Here is a 19655-nt window from a genome sequence, read left to right on the forward strand (position 1 = left end):
TCTTATCAGATATATGATTACAGATAGTTTCTCCCATTCTGTGGGTTGCCTTTTCACTTTCTTAATGATGTTATTTTAAGCACAGAAGTTTTGAATTTTTTATGAAGCCCAATTTATCTCTCTTTATTTTTGTTTCTTATGCTTTTGGTGTCAAATCTAAGAAACCATTGCCCAGCCTGTGACCATAAAGATTTAATCCTATGTTTCTTCAAAGAGTTTAATAGTTGTAGCTCTTGTGTTTATGTCTATGATTCATTTTTAGTTAATTATTATCTATAGTGTAAGGTAGAGGACCCAACTTCATTCTTTTGCATGTGGATATCCAGTTGTCCCCACACCATTTATTAGAAAGAATATTCTTTATCCATTGAATTGTCTTGTCATCCTTGTCAAAAATCAGTTTATTATAAATGTAAGAGTTTACTTCTGGACTTTCAATTAACCATTGTGTCTATCCTTATGCCAGTACCACACTGTCTTGATTATTGTAGCTTTGTAGTATGCTTTAACATACCACAAAGTTTCAGTTCTCCAACTTTGTTCGTTTTTAAGATTGTTTTAGCTATTGTGGGATCCTTGAATTTCCATATGAATTTTAGAATATAAAAAAAGTTACTGGCATTTTAATAGGGATTTATGCATCAATTTGGGGAGTACTGCCCTTTTGATAATATTAAGTCTTCCATCCATAGACATTTATTTCTATTTATTTAGATCCGAAATTTCTTACAACAAAGTTTTGTCGTTTTCAGTGTGCAAGTCTCACACTTCATTTGTTATTATTCTTAGGAATTTATCTTTTTAGTGCTAGTTTAAGTGGAATTTTTTTCTTAATTTCATTTTGGGTTTTTCATTGCTAGTGTATAGAAGTATAGTGGATTTTTGAATAATAATCTTGTATGCCACAACTTTGTTGAACTCATTTCTTGTAAAAGTTTTTTAGTGAATTCCTTAAAATTTTTTATATACAAGATCAGGTCATCTGCAAATAATTTTCCTTCTTCCTTTCCAATCTGAATGCCTTTCATTTATTTTTCTTGCCTAATTGTCCTGGCTATACATTATTAAATAGAACTGAAGAGAGTAAACATCTTTTTCTTGCTCCTGATTTTAGGAGAAAAGTATGGTCTTTCACCATTAAGGATAGTATTAGTTGAGAATTTTTTCATAGATGTTTTTTATCAGGTTTATAAAGTTCACTTTTTATTCCCACTTTTTGGAGTGTTTTAGTAATCAAAAAGCATTGGATTTTGTCCAATGCTTTTTCTGAATTTATTGAGGTGAACCATGTGGTTGTGGCTTTTACTCTATTAATATTGTGTACTACATTAGTTTTTGATTTTCAAATGTTAAACCAACTCCAGGGATAATCCCACTTGGTAATAAAGTACAATCCTTTTTATATGTGCTGAATTCAGTTTGCTATTATTTGTTGAGAATATTTCCATCTATAAGAGATATTGGGCAATAATTTATTTTCTTCTGATGTCCTTGTCCGGTTTTGGTATCAGGGTTTTGTACCATTCAATTCCTCTTTATTTTTTAAACCTCATAGAATGAGTTGGAATACTTTCTTTTTTCTTCTGTTTTTTGGAAGCGTCTGTAAAAGGATGAGTAGTAGTTCCTCTTTAAATATTTGATATACATTTAACTTTTTAAGAAATGTCAAACTTTTTTCCGTAACATTTTACATTTTTATCAGCAAGGTATGAAGGCTGAAGTTTCTTCAGATCCTCACAACATTTTTTTTATAATAGACATTCTAGTTGGTGTGTAAAGAGGCATATCATCTGCCTTAACTTGCATTTTTCTGATAGCTTATAATATTGATAATCTGTTTATATTACATTGGATAGCTAATAAACTACATATTAGATATTACACCAACATATATATAACTTGCATGTATGTTTTTTATATATCTAAATCTTTATATACATATAACATATATAAAGATTTCTATATATGTTTATATATAAAGATTTTGATATATATGATATATATTAGATAGCTAATAAACTATATATTAGATATATAGGTGTTAGCTATTACACCAACATGTATATAACTTATGTATGTTTTATATATATCTAAATCTTTATGTACGTATAACATATGTAAAGATTTTTATATATCATTATATGTAAGGATTTTGATATATATGATATATATACACATAAAACATATATATGTTTTATATATAAAAGTTGATAAAATATTCAAATATTTATTTTTTAAAAAAATTAAGTTGTCTTCTTTTTATTAAGTATCGAGTTCTTTATATATCCTGAATGCAAGTCCTTTATCAGATTATGATTTGCAAGTACTTTCTCCAGTCTCTTGCTTGTCTTTCAATTTCCTAATGTTTTCTTTTGAAGGCAAAATGTTTTAATTTTGATGAATTCAAATATTTTTTCAAGTATGAAATATGTTTTGGCATCATATTTAAGAACTCTGCTCAATCTAAGGTCATGAAGAATATTTTGTTTTCTTCTAAAAGTTTTATCATTTTATAGTAGCTGTTACATTTAGGCGTAGGATCTATTTGAGTTGTTTTTGTGGATATGCTGTAGGTAAAGATCTGTATATGCTTTTTCTTATGAACATATAATTATACCAACACCATTTGTAGAAAAGACTGGTTTTTACCCCCACTGAATTGCCTTGGCACCTTTGTTAAAAATTAAATTGACCATGAGAGTTTATTCTTTTGTGCATTCTCAATTTTACTTCATTGGGCTATGCTTATCCTTTCACCATCACCACATTGTCTTGATAATTATACCTTGGTAGTAAAATGAGATCAAGTAGTATAAATCTTTTTTCCCAATACTTTTCTGGCTATTCTAATTTCTTTGCATTTCCATGGAAATTTTAGGATCATTTTGCTAATTTCTACCAAAAAAAAGCCTGCTGGAATTTTGATAGGCATTGTTTTGAAGCTACAGCTCAACTCACCTAGATTGTCTAATTTGTTATTTGTAGTATTTCCACGGAAACTTTTTAATATCTATAGTGTTGGTGGTCATGTCCTGTCTTTCAGTCCTAATTTTGGTAATTTGTTATGTTCTCTAGGTTTCCTTGCTCAACCTGTGTACAGGTGTGTGAAATTTTAAAAAGTCTTTTCAAAGACCACCTTTGGTTTACATTGAAATTCCGTATTTGTTTTTCCTCTGTTATTTTTCTGTTTTCTATTTCATTGTCCCTAATTCTTGTTTGTTTTTTCTTTCTTTACTTTTGTTTGTGTTGGGCTTAGTTTGCTGTTCTTTTTCTAGTTCATTAGGTGGAAGTTTAGATTATTGATTTGAGGTCTTCCTTTTTTTCTAATGTGGGTGTTAGACATAAATTTCCCTCTAAACATAACTTTAGTTGTATTCTGTAAGTTGCATATTCTTATAAACTCAATCCAAAATACATTGACTTATTTTACCAAGGGTTATCTAGAAGTACAATAGTATACCCTTATCCGCAGGGAATATGTTCCAAGACCCCCATGGATGCCTCAAACCGCTGATAGTACCAAATCCGATTCCTGTCCATCAGTACACGTCCTGTCTTCCACCTACAAATATAATGCCTTTATCATCTTAACTAAGCACTTAGGCACTGTGGCCATAGCTTCTGCAGTTTGAGGTGTGTCAGCAAAACTAGGGTGAATTTCTTTTTCTTTCATCACAGCTTCATTATTCTCACCTTAGATCTCAGCAAACTTAGCATATAGTTTTTATCTTTCCTTACTGAGAACTTTCACCTTTTCACTTAAAAGAAGCACTTTAGGCCGGGCGCGGTGGCTCAAGCCTGTAACCCCAGCACTCTGGGAGGCCGAGACGGGCGGATCACGAGGTCAGGAGATCGAGACCATCCTGGCTAACACGGTGAAACCCCGTCTCTACTAAAAAAATACAAAAAACTAGCCGGGCGTGGTGGCGGGCGCCTGTAGTCCCAGCTACTCGGGAGGCTGAGGCACGAGAATGGCGTGAACCTGGGGGGTGGAGCTTGCAGTGAGCTGAGATCCGGCCACTGCACTCCAGCCTGGGGCCCAGAGCAAGACTCCGTCTCAAAAAAAAAAAAAAAAAAAAAAAAAAAGAGTTTTATCATTTTATAATAGCTGTTACATTTAGGCATATGATCTATTTGAGTTGAGTTGTCTGTCAAACCACAGAAAGTGAAAGCAAGGATAAGGAGGGATCCCTGAATGTTGTTTAACTTACAAATATTTGAAGATTTCCCAGATTTCTCCCCACTGTTGATGTCTAATTTAATTCTTTTGTGTTCAGAGAATATACTTTTTTATTTCATTTCTTTTAAATTTGTTGAGATTTGATAGTATAGCATATGATCTATCTTAGAGAAGATTTCAAGTATACTTAAAAGAATATGTATTCCGCTGTCATTGGTTGATTCAAGTGTTCTCTCGCTCTCAGATGAAGCTGGTCAATACTGTTGTTCAAGTCTTCTATTCATCTAATGATTTTCTGTCTACTTTTTCTTTCAGTTATTGAAAGTCAAGTGTTTAGGTCTCTTACTTGCTGAATGGTTTATTTTTCCTTCCAATTCAGTCAGTTATCGCTTCAAATATTTGACAGCTCTCTTGTTTCAGGTATAGACATTTACAATTGTTATATCTTCCTTTTGTCATTATGAAATATCATTTTGTCTCTAGAAATATTTTTGTCTTAAAATATATTTTGCTATTAATATAGCCACTCCAGCTCTCTTATGGTTATTGTTTGCATGGCATATATTTTCCCCCTTTTATTTTTAAATTCTTGTGTCTTTGAAGCTAAAATATGCCTCTTATAGATAGCATAGAGTAAGATCTTTTTTTCATCTAGTCTAACAATCTCCACCTTTTGATTATTTAGTCCATTCACATATGTTATTGTTGATATGGTTAAATTTACATTTGCCATTTTACTATTTGTTTTCTATATGTCTCATGAGTTTTTTATTCCTTGTTCTTTATTTATTATATTCTTTTGTATCAAATAGATACTTTTAGTGTAATATTTAATTCCTCTTGATTTTTTAAACAGTGTATTTGCACTTTTGGTAGTGGCAGATTTAGGGATTATAACATACATCTTAATTAATTACAGTCTACATCAAAGTAATTACAGTCTACATCAAAATAACTTCATTCTAGTAAACTATAGAAACCCTGTTCCAGTACACCTTCATCCCCTCAGCTTCCTTTGTACAATTATCATACGTATTAAATCTATATTATGTTGTAAATCCAATAATACAATGTGATAATAATTGCTTTATGTAATCTTATAAAAGAAGTTAAAAGAAGTGAAGTATATATTTATATAGACTTCTTTTTATTGTTTTTAACTCTGGTAAAATAACGTAACATGAAATTTCCCATATTAACCATATTTAAATGTACAGCTCAGTGTTATTAAGCACATTCACACTGTTGTGCAACCACTGCCATCATCCATTTCCAGGACTCTTTTTATTTCATAAAACTAAAATTCTACCATTAAACAATAACTCCCCGTTCTCTCTACCCTCAGCTCCTAGCAACACGATTTTACATTCTTTCACTATGAGTTTAACTATTCTAGGTACTCTATATAAGTAGAATCTTGCAGTATTTGTTTTTTTTTTTTTTTGTGGCCGACTTATTTTACTTAGCATGTCTTCAAAGTTCATCCACGTAGTAGCATATTTTAGAATTTCCTTCCATTTTTAAGGCTGAATTATATTCCATTGTGTACACCGCATTTTTAAAATCCATGTATCCATTGATGAACATGTGGGTTGCTTTCACCTTTTGGCTTTGTGGATAATGCTGCTATGAACATAGTTGTACATGTAGCTCCTCAAGATCCTGCTTCCCGTTCTTTTGGGTATATAACCAGAAGTGGAATTTCTGAATCGTATGATAATTTCATTTAAAAAAAATATTGTTTAGCGACAGGATCTCATGCAGTTGCCCAGGCTAGAATGCAGTGGCATGATCATAGCTCACTGCAGCCTCAACCTCCTGGGATCAAGTGATCCTCCCACCTCAGCCTCCTGAGTAGCTGGGACCACAGGCGTGCACCACCATACCCAGCTGGGTTTTTTTTATTATTATTATTTTGTAGAGACAGGGTCTTCCTATGTCTCCTATGTCTTCCTATGTCTTCCTGGTCTTGAACTCCGGGCCTCAAATGATCCTTCTGCCTTGGCCTCCCAAAGTGCTGGGATTCCAGGCATGAGCCACTGCAGTCAGACTCATTTTTAACTGTTTGAGGAACCACCATACTGTTTTCCACAGCAGCTGCACCATTTTACATTTCTACCAACAGTGTGCAAGGGTTCCAATTTCTCTACATTCTCACTAATATTTATTGTTTTCTGTTGTTTTGAATATGTATATAGTAGCCATTCCAATGGGTATAAGGTAGTATTTCATTGTGGTTTTGATATACTTTTCACTAATGACTAGTGATGTTGTGCTTCTTTCCATGTGCTTATTATCCATTTGTATATCTTCTTGAAAGAACCGTCTATGAAGTTCTTTGTCCACTTTTTAATCAAGTCATTTGGGTTTGTTGTTGTTGTTGTTGTTGGGTTGTAAGAGTTTTTTATACATTCTGGACACGAACCTCTAATCAGATAGATGATTTGCAAATATCTTCTCCCGTTCCATGGGTCCCTTTTCCATCTACTAATAGTGTTCTTTGATGCACAAAAGTTTTGAATTTTGATGTAATCCAATTTATCTGTTTTTTCTTGTAGCCTGTGCTTTTGGTGTTTTACCCCCGCACCCAAAAAAAAAAATCATTAACAATTTCAATGCCATGAACCTTTCCCCCTGTGCTTTCTTCTAAGAGTTTTATAGTTTTAGTGCCTACAGTTAGGTCTTTGAGTCATTTTGAGTTAATTTTTGTATATGGTTTAAGTTAAGGGTCAACTTTATTTCTTTGCATAGAAATACCCGGTTTTTCCAACACTATTTTTTTAAACAGCTGTTTTTCCCCCATTAAATACTCTTGGACCACTGTCAAAATTTATTTGACCATATATGTGAGGGATTATTTCTGGGCTGTCTATGCTTTTCCATTGGTCTATATGTCTGTCTTTTTTTTCTTCTTCTTTGTCTTCTTACAAACAGAAGTTTTATTGCGTTTGGTCCACAGTCCTTATTTCTCATTATCTCATGGTGCAGGGCCCCTGGGTGGGGTTTCCTGTGCAGTACTTGGTGGACTGTGTGAGGGGCGGGGAACCAGAGCAGTATAGCTGGTCAGGCCTGGAAGGGGAAAGAAGGGCTGGGGCCCCTTAAAACCTACTGAGGAGCCAGGCGCGGTGGCTCATGCTTGTAATCTCAATACTTTGCGGGGCCGAGGCAGGCAGATCACCTGAGGTCAGGAGTTCGAGACCAGCCTGGCCAACATGGTGAAACCCCATCTCTACTAAAAATACAAAAATTAGCCAGGCGCGGTGGAGCACCTGCAGTCCCAGCCACTCTACTGGGGAGACTGAAGTAGAAGAATCCCTTGAGCCCAGGAGGTGGAGGTTCAGTGAGCCGAGATCACCCCACTGCACTCCAGCCTGCAACAACAACAAAAACCTACTGAGGCCACAGTGGCAGGGGCGGGAGGTGGGGGGAGATTAGCATGGATAGGGGTTCAGGCTTGACCCCAACAACTCATAATTCCACTTCCTTGTACGGGCCTCAGTTTCCCCACCAGGCCATGAGATGGGTCTGAGGTCTGTTGGTCTGAGGGTCCTAGGGAAATCCAGCCACTCAGGAGCCTGAGCTATTTAGCATCGTGGCTGGGCTCCCTCTCCCAAGGGACTCATTTTCCAGCACCTCTCCACTGTCCCCGCCCCATTCCTCTGGAAAAAAAAAAACTCTATATATATGTTTTCTTTGATAAATACTTCCTGAAACTTTTGCGGGTACAGAAACCACAAACTGATCGGCTGACAAGAGGGAAAGAGGCGAGGCAACTGGAAACTTTCCGGGACCGGTTCCCTCCATGCCCAGGTCTCTTCTCCCAGCACAGTTCTGCCCACAGCCTGAACGTGCCAACAGGGACCCTCACCCTACACGCATTGGGATAGAGCCTTGACCCCTTCCCCCACAGCCTGGTGGCTCAGTCCTGCGAAGGAACCAAGGCAAGAGGAGAAAAAAGCCCTGCTGCCTGATCCAACGCCGCCACTCACAGACGCTTGGTTGATTGGCAGCACTGAAGAGGAGAAAGGAAAGGAGAGGAGAGGGGAGGGGAGGGGAGGGGAGGGGAGGGGAGGGGAGGGGAGGGGAGGGGAGGGGAGGGGAGGGGAGGGGAGGGGAGGGGAGGGGAGGGGAGGGGAGGGGAGAGGAAAGGAAAGGAAAGAAAAGAAAGAAAGAAAGAAAGAAAGGAAACACAGAAAAACCCAAAAACCTAGACGGGGAGACAATGTGGGGAGAGAGCATGCTGGGAGCCTCAGCAGCCGGTGTCCTCCTAGTAGTAAGGGGAATATTCAGGGGCCTCCCCAGGGCCGGGACAGTCGCCTGCACCCGAGGGAGCCCCATCGGCCACTGTGCCTTGCGGGCAGTACTTGGGGTTGTATGTCTGCCGGCCCAGGCCGAAGACCTGGCAGCTCTGGTTGGCGTCCTGTGTGTAGCCCGTCTGCGGGGACATGGAAGAGTTGTCACACTTGTCGGTTCCCAGCTTGGTGTCATAGACGTGCCGCCGGGTCCCGGGAGCCATCGTGCCCACCTGGCTGGCGCACTTGTTTTCACCCATCTGGAGGCTGATGGTCGAGTGGTCCGTGGGGGGGCAAGGATGTGGTTCTTGGGGTCCGTAGAGATGCCTCCTGTCGCCGTACGCGGTCATGCCGGACTGGCTGGTGCATTTGAGGGTTCCCATTTGCAGCCCGATGACGCACTGGCCGGCCTTCATGGTGGCGTCGTCAAGTCCCACTCCTGCTTCTCTGAGTACTTGTCACCACTGTCCGCCCCGCTCTGCAGCCCCTTAGTCTTGGCCTTCCCTGTCAGGGCGAGAAGAGACACCTGCACCTGCAGCATGTTCCCACTCTCAAACAGGTCGCTGGCCTCAAACAGGTCCACGGGGTTCATGCCGTAGGTTTTCTGGCTGGTGCCAGTTCTGCACGGTGCGGTTGATCTTGAGGTCTGAGGCCGGCTGCAGCTTGTTCATGAGTGTGCATAAGATAATCCAGTCCTTCAGGCCCTTCTGCAACTCGGGGCCGTGGAGAGGCCAGCGAGTCCCTCGATCCAGCTGCGGAGCTCTGCCTCCTTCTGGAGGTCATATTTGGACAGGAGCCGGTTCGTGACCACAGCCAAGAGGCCATACGAGGGGCCTTTGTTTAGCTGCGTGGAGTTCATGGCTGGCGGCCGCGGCGGCGGGACCGGACCAGATGGGCTATGTGTCTGTCTTTATACGAGTACCATACTGTTCTGATTACTGTAGCTTGTAAGATGTTTGAAACCCCCAAGTGTGAAACCTCCATCTTTAATTCTTCATTTTCAAGATTGCTTTGCCTATTTGGGGTCTCTTGAGATTCCCTATAAATTTCAGGATGGATTTTTCTATTTCAGCAAAAAAAGAAAAAAAATGAATTTTTATAGAAAATACACTGAAACTGTAGGTCACTGAGGGAAGTATTGATATCTTAATGATATTAAGTATTCTAATCCGTGAACACATTTACATGTGTTCTCTTTAGTTTCTTTCACAATATCTTGTAGTTTTCAGTATATAAGGTGTATTAGGCCATTCTTGCATTGCTATAAAGGAATACTTGAGATTGGGTAATTTATAAACAGAAGAGGTTTAATTGGTTCATGGTTGTGTAGGCTGTACAGGCATGGCTCTGGCATCTGCCCAGTTTCTGGGGAGGCCTCATGAGCTTCTACTCTTGGTAGAAGGCCAAGCGGTAGCAAGCACATCACATGGCCAGAGCAGGAGCAAGAGAGAGAGTGGGGGAGGGTGCCATACAGTTCTTAAACAACCAGATCTCACAAGCAATCATTTACTATCACGAGAACAGCTCCAAGGGGATGGTGCTAAATCATTCATGAGAAATGCACCCCCATGATCCAATCACCTCCCACCAGGCCCCACCTCCAGCCCTGGGGATTACATTTCAACATGAGATTTGGCAGGGACGACTATCCAAACTGTATCATAAGGCCTTTGCCTCTTTGGATATGTTTATTCTTAAGTGTTTTTGGTGCTATTTTAAGTGGAATTATATTATTAATTTCCTTTACTGATTATTCATTTTTAGTATATAGAAGGTAACTGATTTTACATGTTGTTTTTGTGTCCTACAACTTTGCTGAATTTGTTTATTAATTCTAACAGGTACTTTTTGTATGTGAAACCATTAGGTTTTCTACATGTAAGATCATGCCATCTGTAATCACAGATGATTTCACTTCTTTTCCAATTTGAATGTCCTTTTTCCTTGCCTAATTGCAATGGCTAGAACTTCCATCCAGTATTATATTGGGTTTTGGTGGGAGGCGGAGGTTGGTTTGTTCTGTTGTTGTTGTTGTTGTTGTTGTTGTTGTTGTTTGAGATAGATTCTTGCTCTGTTGCACAGGCTAGAGTGCAGTGGTGCGATCTCAGCTCACTGAAGCTTCCACCTCCTGAGTTCAAATGATTCTCCTGCCTCAGCCTCCCAAGTAGCTGGGATTACAGCAGTCTGCCACCATGCCCGGATAATTTTTGTATATTTTGTAGAGACGGGGTTTCACCATGTTGGCCAGCCTGGTCTAGAACTCCTGACCTCAAGTGATCTGCCTGCAGCAGCCTCCCAAAGTGCTGGGATTACAGGCTTAAGCCACCGCACCAGGCCTCTAGTTTTGTATTAAATGAAAGTGGCAAAAGCAAGACGTCCTTGTCTTTTTCTTAACCATAGAGGAAAAGCTTTCAGTCTTTCACCATAGAGCATGATGCTTGCTATAAGCTTTTTATATATGGTCTTTATTATGTTGAGGTAGTTTTCTTCTATTACTAGTTTACTGAGTGTTTTTATCATCAGAAGTGTTTAATTTTGTCAGATGTTTTTTCCACATCAATTGAGATGATCATGTGTTTTTATTTCCTTTATTCTACTAGTGCAATGTATTACATTGATTGATTTTTGTATGTTGAAACATCCTTGCATTCTAGAAATAAATTCTACATGGTCATGGTGTATAATCTTTTTAGTATGCTGTTGAATTTGGTTTGCTATATTTTGTTGAGGATTTTTGTATCAATATTTATCAGGGACACTGGTCTCTAGATTTCTTTTCTTGTAATGTATTTGGCTGGCTTCAGTATATGTTATTTTAGGGCAATGCTCATCTAAAAGAATAGGTTTGGAAGTATTCCCTCCTCTTCAACTTTTTCAAAGAATTTGAGGAGGATTGGTGTTAATTTTTTAAATGTGTGGTAGAATTCGCCAGTGAAGCCATCTGGTCCTGAGATTTCCTTTGTTGGGAATTTTTTTTATTATTGACTCATTCTATTTAGTAGTTGTAAGTCTGGTCAGATTTTCTATTTCTTCATGATTCAGTCTTTGTAGGTTATATATTTCTAGAGTCCATTTTATCTAGATTATCCAATTTGTTGTTCATAGTATTCTCTTATAATCCTCTTTATTTTTATAAAATTGGTCATAATGTCCTCTCTTTTATTTCTGATTTTAGTTATTTAAGTCCCCTTTCTGTTTTTTCTTAGTCTAGCTAAAGGTTTGTCAATTTTGTCAGTCTTTTCTAAGAACCTATTATTGGTTTTGTTGATTATCTCTATTATTTTCCTATTCTCTATTTTGTTTATCTCTGCCCTAATCTTTATTTATTATTTCCTTTCTTCTCCTAGCTTTATATTTAGTTTGTTCTTCTTTTTCCAGTTCCTTAAAGTATAAATTTAGTTTGTTGATTTGGGATCTTTGTTCTTTTTAATGTAGCATTCCTAGCCATAAATTTTCCACTTAGCACTGTTTTCACTGCATCCCATAAGTTTGGGAATATGGTGTTTTCATTTTTATATGTCTCAATTATTTTCTAATTTTCCATGTGATTTCCTGTTAGCCCATTGGTGTTCAAGAATGCATTATTTAATTTCCACATATTCGTAGATTTTCCAGTTTTCCTTCTGCTATTTTCTTGTTTTATTTCGTTGTGATAAGAAAAGATATTTTGTGTGATTTCAATCTTTCTAAATGTATTAAGATTTGCTTTGTGGCCTAAAATATGGTCTACCCTGGAGAGTGCTCTATGTGCACTTGAGAAAAATGTGCTTCAGCTGTTGTTCAACGGAATGTTCTTCATATGTCAAGTAGGTGCAACTGGTGCGTAGTGGCGTAGTGTTGTTCAAGACCTCTATTTCCTTATTAATCTCCTGTCTAGTTGTTTACGTAGATTTTTCTATTTGCTCATATTTACTTTACCAGTACTCTTCATTTCTTTATGTGGATTTGAGTTACTATAAAGTTTCATTCCCTTCAGTCTAAAGAAATCTCTTTAATATTTTTTGTAACACAAGCATGATAGCAATACATTTTTTTCAATTGTTATTTATTTAAAAATATGTCACCTTTTGTTTAAAGAATAGGTTTGCTGAATATAAAATTCTTGATTGACTCTTGTTGTTGTTTTATCACTTTTATGGCATCAGTGTCACTTCACCACTTTCTGGCCTTCATTGTTTCTGATGGAAAGTTATTAATTGTATTATTGTTCCTTGTGTGTGATAAGTCATTTTTCTCTTGTTCTTTGTGATCATTGATCTTGGCTATGCTATGGTTGCCAGTTGTTTGGTCAACTGCTAGTCTAGATATCACTGTGAAGGTATTCTCGGATGTGATTCACATTTCCAGTCAGCTGACTTTAAGAAGATTACCCTCCATAATGTGGGTGGGCTTTATCCAATCAGTTAATGGTTTTACAAGAAAAAACTAAGGTTCTCCAAAGAATAATGAATTCTGCCTCAAGAATGCAACATAGAAGTTCTGCCTAGGTTTCCAACTTGGTGTCCTGCTCTGCAGATTTGGACTTCCCAACCCTCATAATCACATGACCTAATTCCCTAAAATAAATGTTTTACTCTCTATACACACATGGGTAAGTTTAAGGTTGAACTTGAGTTCTGTCTTGGACAACCAGCTATCACCAGGCTCAGTAGGGTTTTCACCTCTTTTGGGATAGACAGATAAGTTAATATAGATATAAGAGTAGATAAAGATGTCAACATAGATGTAGATGATATGGATATCCTATTGTTTCTGTTTCTCCAGAAAAGCCTCAATAATACAGATGTTTGGTGCTAAGAGTGATTCTTGAAGAACGGAATCTTAAGGGTGAGTTATCAGAATTGGTTCTGAGATTTCTGGGATTCATTTTCCAGTAGTGAAAAGAGCATCGATAGTTCATTACATGAGGTGGCAATAGAGATAGGCACAATATAACCACTGGCTCCTCCTAACCAAATACTTATAAGCGGCAAGGTTCTGGTAACCTTGTGCAGTCATGCACTGAGTAATAACATTTCGGTCAGTAATGGACTGCACTTACAATGATGTTCCCATAAAGTTTTTTCTTTTTAAGACAGGGTCTGGCTCTGTCACCCAGGCTAAAGTGCAGTGACACAATTACAGCTCACTGCAGCTTTGACCTTCCGGGGTCAAGCAATCCTCTCACCTCAGCCTGCTGGGTTGCTGAGACCACAGGTACATGCCACATGCCACAACAACAACAACAAAAAACAATTTGTTGTTGTTGTTGTTGAGGTGAGGTCTTGTATATTGCCCAGGCTTGTCTCAAACTCCTGGGCTTAAGTAATCCTCCTGCCTTGGCCTGCCAAAGTTCTGAGATTATAGGTGTGAACCACTGTGCTCGGCTCCCATAAGATCATAATACTGTATTTTTACTGCACTTTGTCTATCAAACATGTTTAGATACACAAATACTTACCATTGTGTTACAGTTGCCTATAGTATTCAGTACAGTCACATGCTGTACAAGTTTGGAGCAACAGGCTCTACCATACAGCCTAGGTGTGTAATAGACTATGCCATCTACGTGTGTGTAAGTATGTTCTGATAATCACACGATGAAACCATCTAATGATGCATTTCTCAGGACATTTCCCCATCTTGAAGCAACACATGACTATATTTGATACAACAGAACATTTTTGTCAGACTAAGGAGTATAATGACTTTGACCAGGATCTCCTAATCACACTGGACAGTGTGGGGAGGAAGAAAAGATGTGCTCAAGGACTCAGATTTCCAGGTTAAGCACTCAACCTTGTTGAGTTTGACAATTGTGTGTCTTGAGGTTGCTCTTCTCAAAGAGTATCTTAGTAGTGTTCTCTGTATTTCCTGAATTTGAATGTTGGCCTGTCTTGCTAGGTTGAGGAAGTTCTCCTGGATAATATCCTAAAGTGTGTTTTCCAGCTTGGTTCCATTCTCCCCCTCACTTTCAGGTACACCAATCAATCGTAGGTTTGGTCTTTTCACACAGTTCCATATTTCTTGGAGGCTTTGTTCATTCGTTTTCATTCTTTTTTCTCTAATCTTGTCTTCACACTTTATTTCATTAAGTTGATCTTCAATCTCTGATATCCTTTCTTCCACTTGATCAATTGGCTATTGATTCTTGTGTATGCTTCACAAAGTTCTCATGCTGTGTTTTTCAGCTCCATCAGGTCATTTATGTTCTTCTCTAAACCGGTTGTTCTCGTTAGCAGTTCCTGTAACCTTTTATCAAGGTTCTTAGCTTCCTTATACTGGGTTAGAACATGCTCCTTTAGCTTGGAGGATTTTGTTATTACTCGCCTTCTGAAGCCTACTTCTGTCAATTCATCAAACGCATTCTCCATCCAGTTTTGTTCCTTTGCTGGCGAGGAGCTGTGGTCCTTTGGAGAAGAAGAGGCATTCTTGTGTTTGGGGATTTTCAGCATTTTTGTGCTGGTTTTTCCACATCTTTGTGGATTTATCTACTTTTGGTCTTTGATGTTGGTGACCTTTGGATGGTGTTTTTGCGTTGGCATCCTTTTTGGTGATGTTGATGTTATTGCTTTCTGTGTGTTAGTTCTCCTTCTAACAGTCAGGCCTCTCTTCTGCAGGGCTGCTGGAGTTTGCTGGAGGTCCACTCCAGACCCTGATTGCCTAGATATCACCAGCAGAGGCTGCAGAACAGCAAAGATTGCTGCCTGCACCTTCTTCTGGAAGCTTCATCCAGAGGGGTACCCACCAGATGCCAGCCAGAGCTCTCCTGTATGAGGTGTCTGTCGACCCCTGCTGGGAGGTGCACAGGGGTCAGGGACCCACTTTAGAAGGCAGTCTGTCCCTTAGCAGAGCTCAAGTGCTGTGCTGGGAGATCCGCTGCTCTCTTCAGTCAGCAGGCAGGAACTTTTAAGTGTGCTGAAGCTGTGCCTACAGCCTAACCTTCCCACAGGTGCTCTGTTCTAGGGAGATAGGAGTTTTATCTATAAGCCCCCGCTGGGGCTGCTGCATTTCTTTCAGATATGCCGTGCCCAGGGAGGAGGAATCTAGAGAGGCAGTCCGGCTACAGTGGTTTGTCGTGCTGTGGTGGATTCCACCCAGTCAAAACTTCCCAGTGGTTTTGTTACACTGTGAGAGGAAAACCGCCTACTGAAGCCTCAGTAATGGTGGACGCTTCTCCCCACACCAAGTTTGAGCATCCCAGGTCAACTTCAGACTGCTGTGCTGGCAGTGAGAATTTCAAGTCAGTGGATCTTAGCTTGCTGGGCTCTGTGGGGGTGGGACCCACTGAGCAAGATCACTTGGCTCCCTGGCTTCAGTCCCCTTTCAGGGGAGTGAATGGTTCTGTATTGCTGGGGCTCCAGGCACCACTGCGGTAAAAACAAAACAGCAACAAAAACAAAAAACAAAACAAAAAAAACCTCCTGCAGCTAGCTCAGTGTCTGCCCAAATGGCCACCTAGTTTTGTGCTTGAAACCTAGGGCCCTGGTGGTGTAGGCGCCCGAGGGAATCTCCTGGCCTTCAGGTTACAAAAACCATGGGGAAAGCACAGTATCTGGGCCAGATATCACTGTCCCTTACTGCACAGTCCCTCATGGTTTCCTTTGGCTAGAGGAGGGAGTTCCCCAGCCCCTTGCGTTTCCCAGGTGAGGCAATGCCCCATCCTGCTTCTGCTCGCCCTCTGCAGGCTGCAACCACTGTCTAACCAGTCCTAATGAGATGAATCAGGCACCTCAGTTGGAAATGCGGAAATCACGTGCCTTCTGTGTTGGACTCACTGGGAGCTGCAGACCAGAACTGTTCCTATTCAGGCATCTTGCCCCCTCTCAAATTTTCCTGATTTTATGAAGTCAATGTACTAATTTGTTTACATTGCATCTGGATTTTAAGTCATAGTGAAAAGATTTTTTTCCCCACACCCCAAATTATGTAAGAATTTACTCATGCTTTCTTCTAGTACTTATATGGGTACAATTTTTACACTTAAGTATTCAATCCTTTGAGAATTTAATAAAAATATCAGTTTACCCTGTGCATCAGTTATTGATTGCCTCAATAATGCTGTATTAAAAATTAACTACAAAATGCCTGTGGCATATAACAATAAGTATTTATTACTCATAAAAACTTGAAATCATAAACACTTGGAAACATGGGATTCCATCTCAGGCGTCATCTGGGTGTCAGCTAGACGTCTCTCCTGATCTTGACTGGGCTTGCCCACATATCTGAGGATCAGCTGATCAACACTGGCTTCTCATATAGGCTGGTTCCAATTGGAGCAATTAGAGCAATGTGGCTCTGCTCTCCCAGCAGGCTACCATAGGCATGTTCTCATGCCAATGGCACAAGCACAACAAAGCAAGCTCCAAAGCATGGCCTTATTTCAAGGCTTTGCTTGTATAACATCTGCTGACACCCCACTGATCAAGCCTGATCAAGTCCAGAGTAGAGAGGGGAGACACTAGAAAGTTGTATGGCAAAGACTTTGAATACAGGAAGGGGTAAAGAACTGAGGGCATCTTTGCAATATGCTACATCCTGCAGTCTCCTAGATCTGGCTCATCTAGATTTCTCCCTATCATCTCAGGCTTCTTGGGAGGGTCTTTATCATTCACTATCTTCCTTGTGAGTCAGTCCATTGCAATTTGGCTTCCTCTCCTGATTATTCTACTACACTTGTTTTCAACAAGGTTGCCAGTGGGCTCTAAACTGCCAGTCTAACATGCAATTTTTTGGTTCTTATATTATGTGACAGAACATGTTATTTGAGCGTCAACCTGTCATACATTCTGTAAGCAGATCACACTTGGGCCGGCTATCCTCTGTCTCTCAATATCCACTCTCTAGCCCTCCCTCCCTGTTCTCTTCCATTATCTGGACGATATCAATGCACTCCTGTGCCTTCTGGATGCTGGTTGGCTTCAGCCTGTGGAAATCCTTGGCAGGAGATTGAAGGGCAAAAGGAAAAGATCTAGGTATCTGCTTCCTTGGCTCCACACTGGTGAGGTTATCTGGGGCTGTCTGTAGCTCTGGTCACTGCTCTTCTCAAGGTGACCCGCTCCATGTGACTTCTTCTCTTCCCCAATTATAGCAGCCTCTCCTTCACTTCTTGCCTCCAGGCCTAAGGGGGTTGACGGCCAGCCACTAACTGCCCTGGGTTCCTGCACCACTCACATGGTCTTCCTACACCCCCCCCCACCTATGAAAACATCCCTTTATAAACACATCTTCCTCCCATTATGTGTCTCCTGCTGAAACCCCAACTGATTCAATGTGGTGTCATTCATTGGTCCCCTTTCCCTCCCAGGAACATCCATTTGCATTTAGGACTTGGATGTCATTCCCTCTACTCAACTAATCAAATCCAAAAAATTATATGGAGACAGACGGGAAGAAAATGGAGAGAGCCTCCCTACCCTTTGAGATTCTAGAAACTGGGTGTCCTGAAAGGAAACAAAAGCACACAGACAGAGCTAGGACTTTACGTAAGCAGTGTGTAGTTTTCCCCGTGGCCTACAGAGCACAGCACTGGCACTTACATCCTTCCACCTCTGGACACGTGGTCTGTCCCCACGCAGGCACTAGCAGCAGCCGGAGCAGCAGACATCCTGAGACACAAGGTCCGCCACCCCAGACTCTTTTGGGCTGGATGCAGGCTCTTGAGTTTCCATGCCTACCAGCAAGTATTGAAGATATCCAGGATCGATTCTGGAATTCATGTAAATACTCCAAGGAGTCTGAGAAATGTAAGAATAAGGAACCCTGGGAAAATTGGCCTTCCTGTTTATTTAGTAAATGAGACAGAGTCATTGAAATGTATAGTTCCTATGAAAAGTTAACTCAATTTTCATCCCAGCCTGTGACCTTTCTCTTATACTTGACCTTACTGACCACTTCCTCTTTCTTGGGCCCCCTTTTCTCTGCCTACTCCTTAAACACTGGTGAACCCAGGATTCTCTTCTCAGTCACTGCCCATTCCCTTTGCTCTGTGTCCTCATAAGTAATCTCTACTACTTTCATGATTTAACCTGAGGCTCCTTTTTTTTTTTTTTTTTTTAAATCTCTGCAACACATTGGCTTAGGGACATGTGTTGGAAAAGTTCCAGGGCCAGACGAGGCACTTGGTGGCTCCTGGAGAAAGTTTAGTGTGCAGAGATAGGTAAACCCCAGGGGAAGATAATAATAGCCCACGGGACTGTGCCTGTTCTCTCTGACCTCCAGGGAGCTGAAGAAGAGCTGAGCAAGTCAGCTGAGACTCGTCTCACCTTAATGCCTTGAAAGAGGGTTAAAAACCACCTGCTGCTGCTGCTACCATGCTGTTGACACCAGAAGCCAAAAATGATACTTGTAGAAATGCATGGTCCAGAGATTATAGCACCTATGAACCTATATAAGAAAGACTTTACTCTCAAAAAAAAATCCAAACACAAATAAAAGATGATGGAGAAAAGGAAGTGGTGAGCAACAAATATACACAAATCCATATATGTATGTACCTATATGCATTCAGAGATATTTTATATATGCCTATAAGTACATATATATTGAAAATTAGCATCTGAAAATAAGTAATCCAAGAAATAAGGATCTTAAATAAAAGAGACCTATGTACTGAAAGATAAATTCTAATAATAGCTTAGAATAAATGTATGAAACTCTCTCAGCAAAACCTGGGTATTAAGATGGAGAGACATCAGTAAAAATGTCCAAATGCATCATTCAAGTTGGGGAAGAGAAGAGTCGGGAAGTAAAAATGTCCTAACGTTTCACCACGCGCAAGGTGGAGAGAACCGTCAGATAACTGAGTGTCTTGATAGAGGAAAAGGTTGGCATTTGTTATCATTTAATAGTGATGAAGAAAATATGGATTTGAGTACTTACAAATGGAACATTATCATTAATGGAATGGAAAATGATAGTTGAACTCTCAAATTTAATAAGGGGTTAAAAAGCAATAAATAACAACTGAAAAATAAACAGTAACCAGCAAAAATAAGGGAAAGGATGATTGGGAAACCACAAAATAAAATGAATAAAAAATACAGAATAAGGTAGAATGCTGTGTAAACTATAACAGTTCACTCAATGTGAATGATCCTCTGAAAAACAGACACCATCAGATTGGAAAATATTTTTACAAATATGCAATCTAGAAAAGTAAAACAGCATACTTCGAACAAAGACAAAGAAAGGATGGAGGT

General features: G+C 39.6%; 1 long non-coding RNA gene and 1 pseudogene across 1 annotated transcript in view; one reads left to right on the forward strand and one right to left on the reverse strand.

Annotated features, from left to right (window-relative positions):
- Positions 1 to 19655, forward strand: part of LOC139357630 (uncharacterized) — a 29605-nt gene that overhangs the window by 1610 nt on the left and 8340 nt on the right. Inside the window, exon 2 of the long non-coding RNA XR_011611207.1 lies at positions 13237 to 13299. This is a non-coding gene — a long non-coding RNA (uncharacterized lncRNA). The remainder of the gene's footprint in view (positions 1 to 13236; positions 13300 to 19655) is intronic.
- Positions 8387 to 17987, reverse strand: LOC139357629 (calponin-2 pseudogene; annotated as a pseudogene).

Source organism: Macaca nemestrina, chromosome 12 (genome assembly GCF_043159975.1).
Source record: "Macaca nemestrina isolate mMacNem1 chromosome 12, mMacNem.hap1, whole genome shotgun sequence".
NCBI classification, from domain to species: domain Eukaryota; kingdom Metazoa; phylum Chordata; class Mammalia; order Primates; family Cercopithecidae; genus Macaca; species Macaca nemestrina.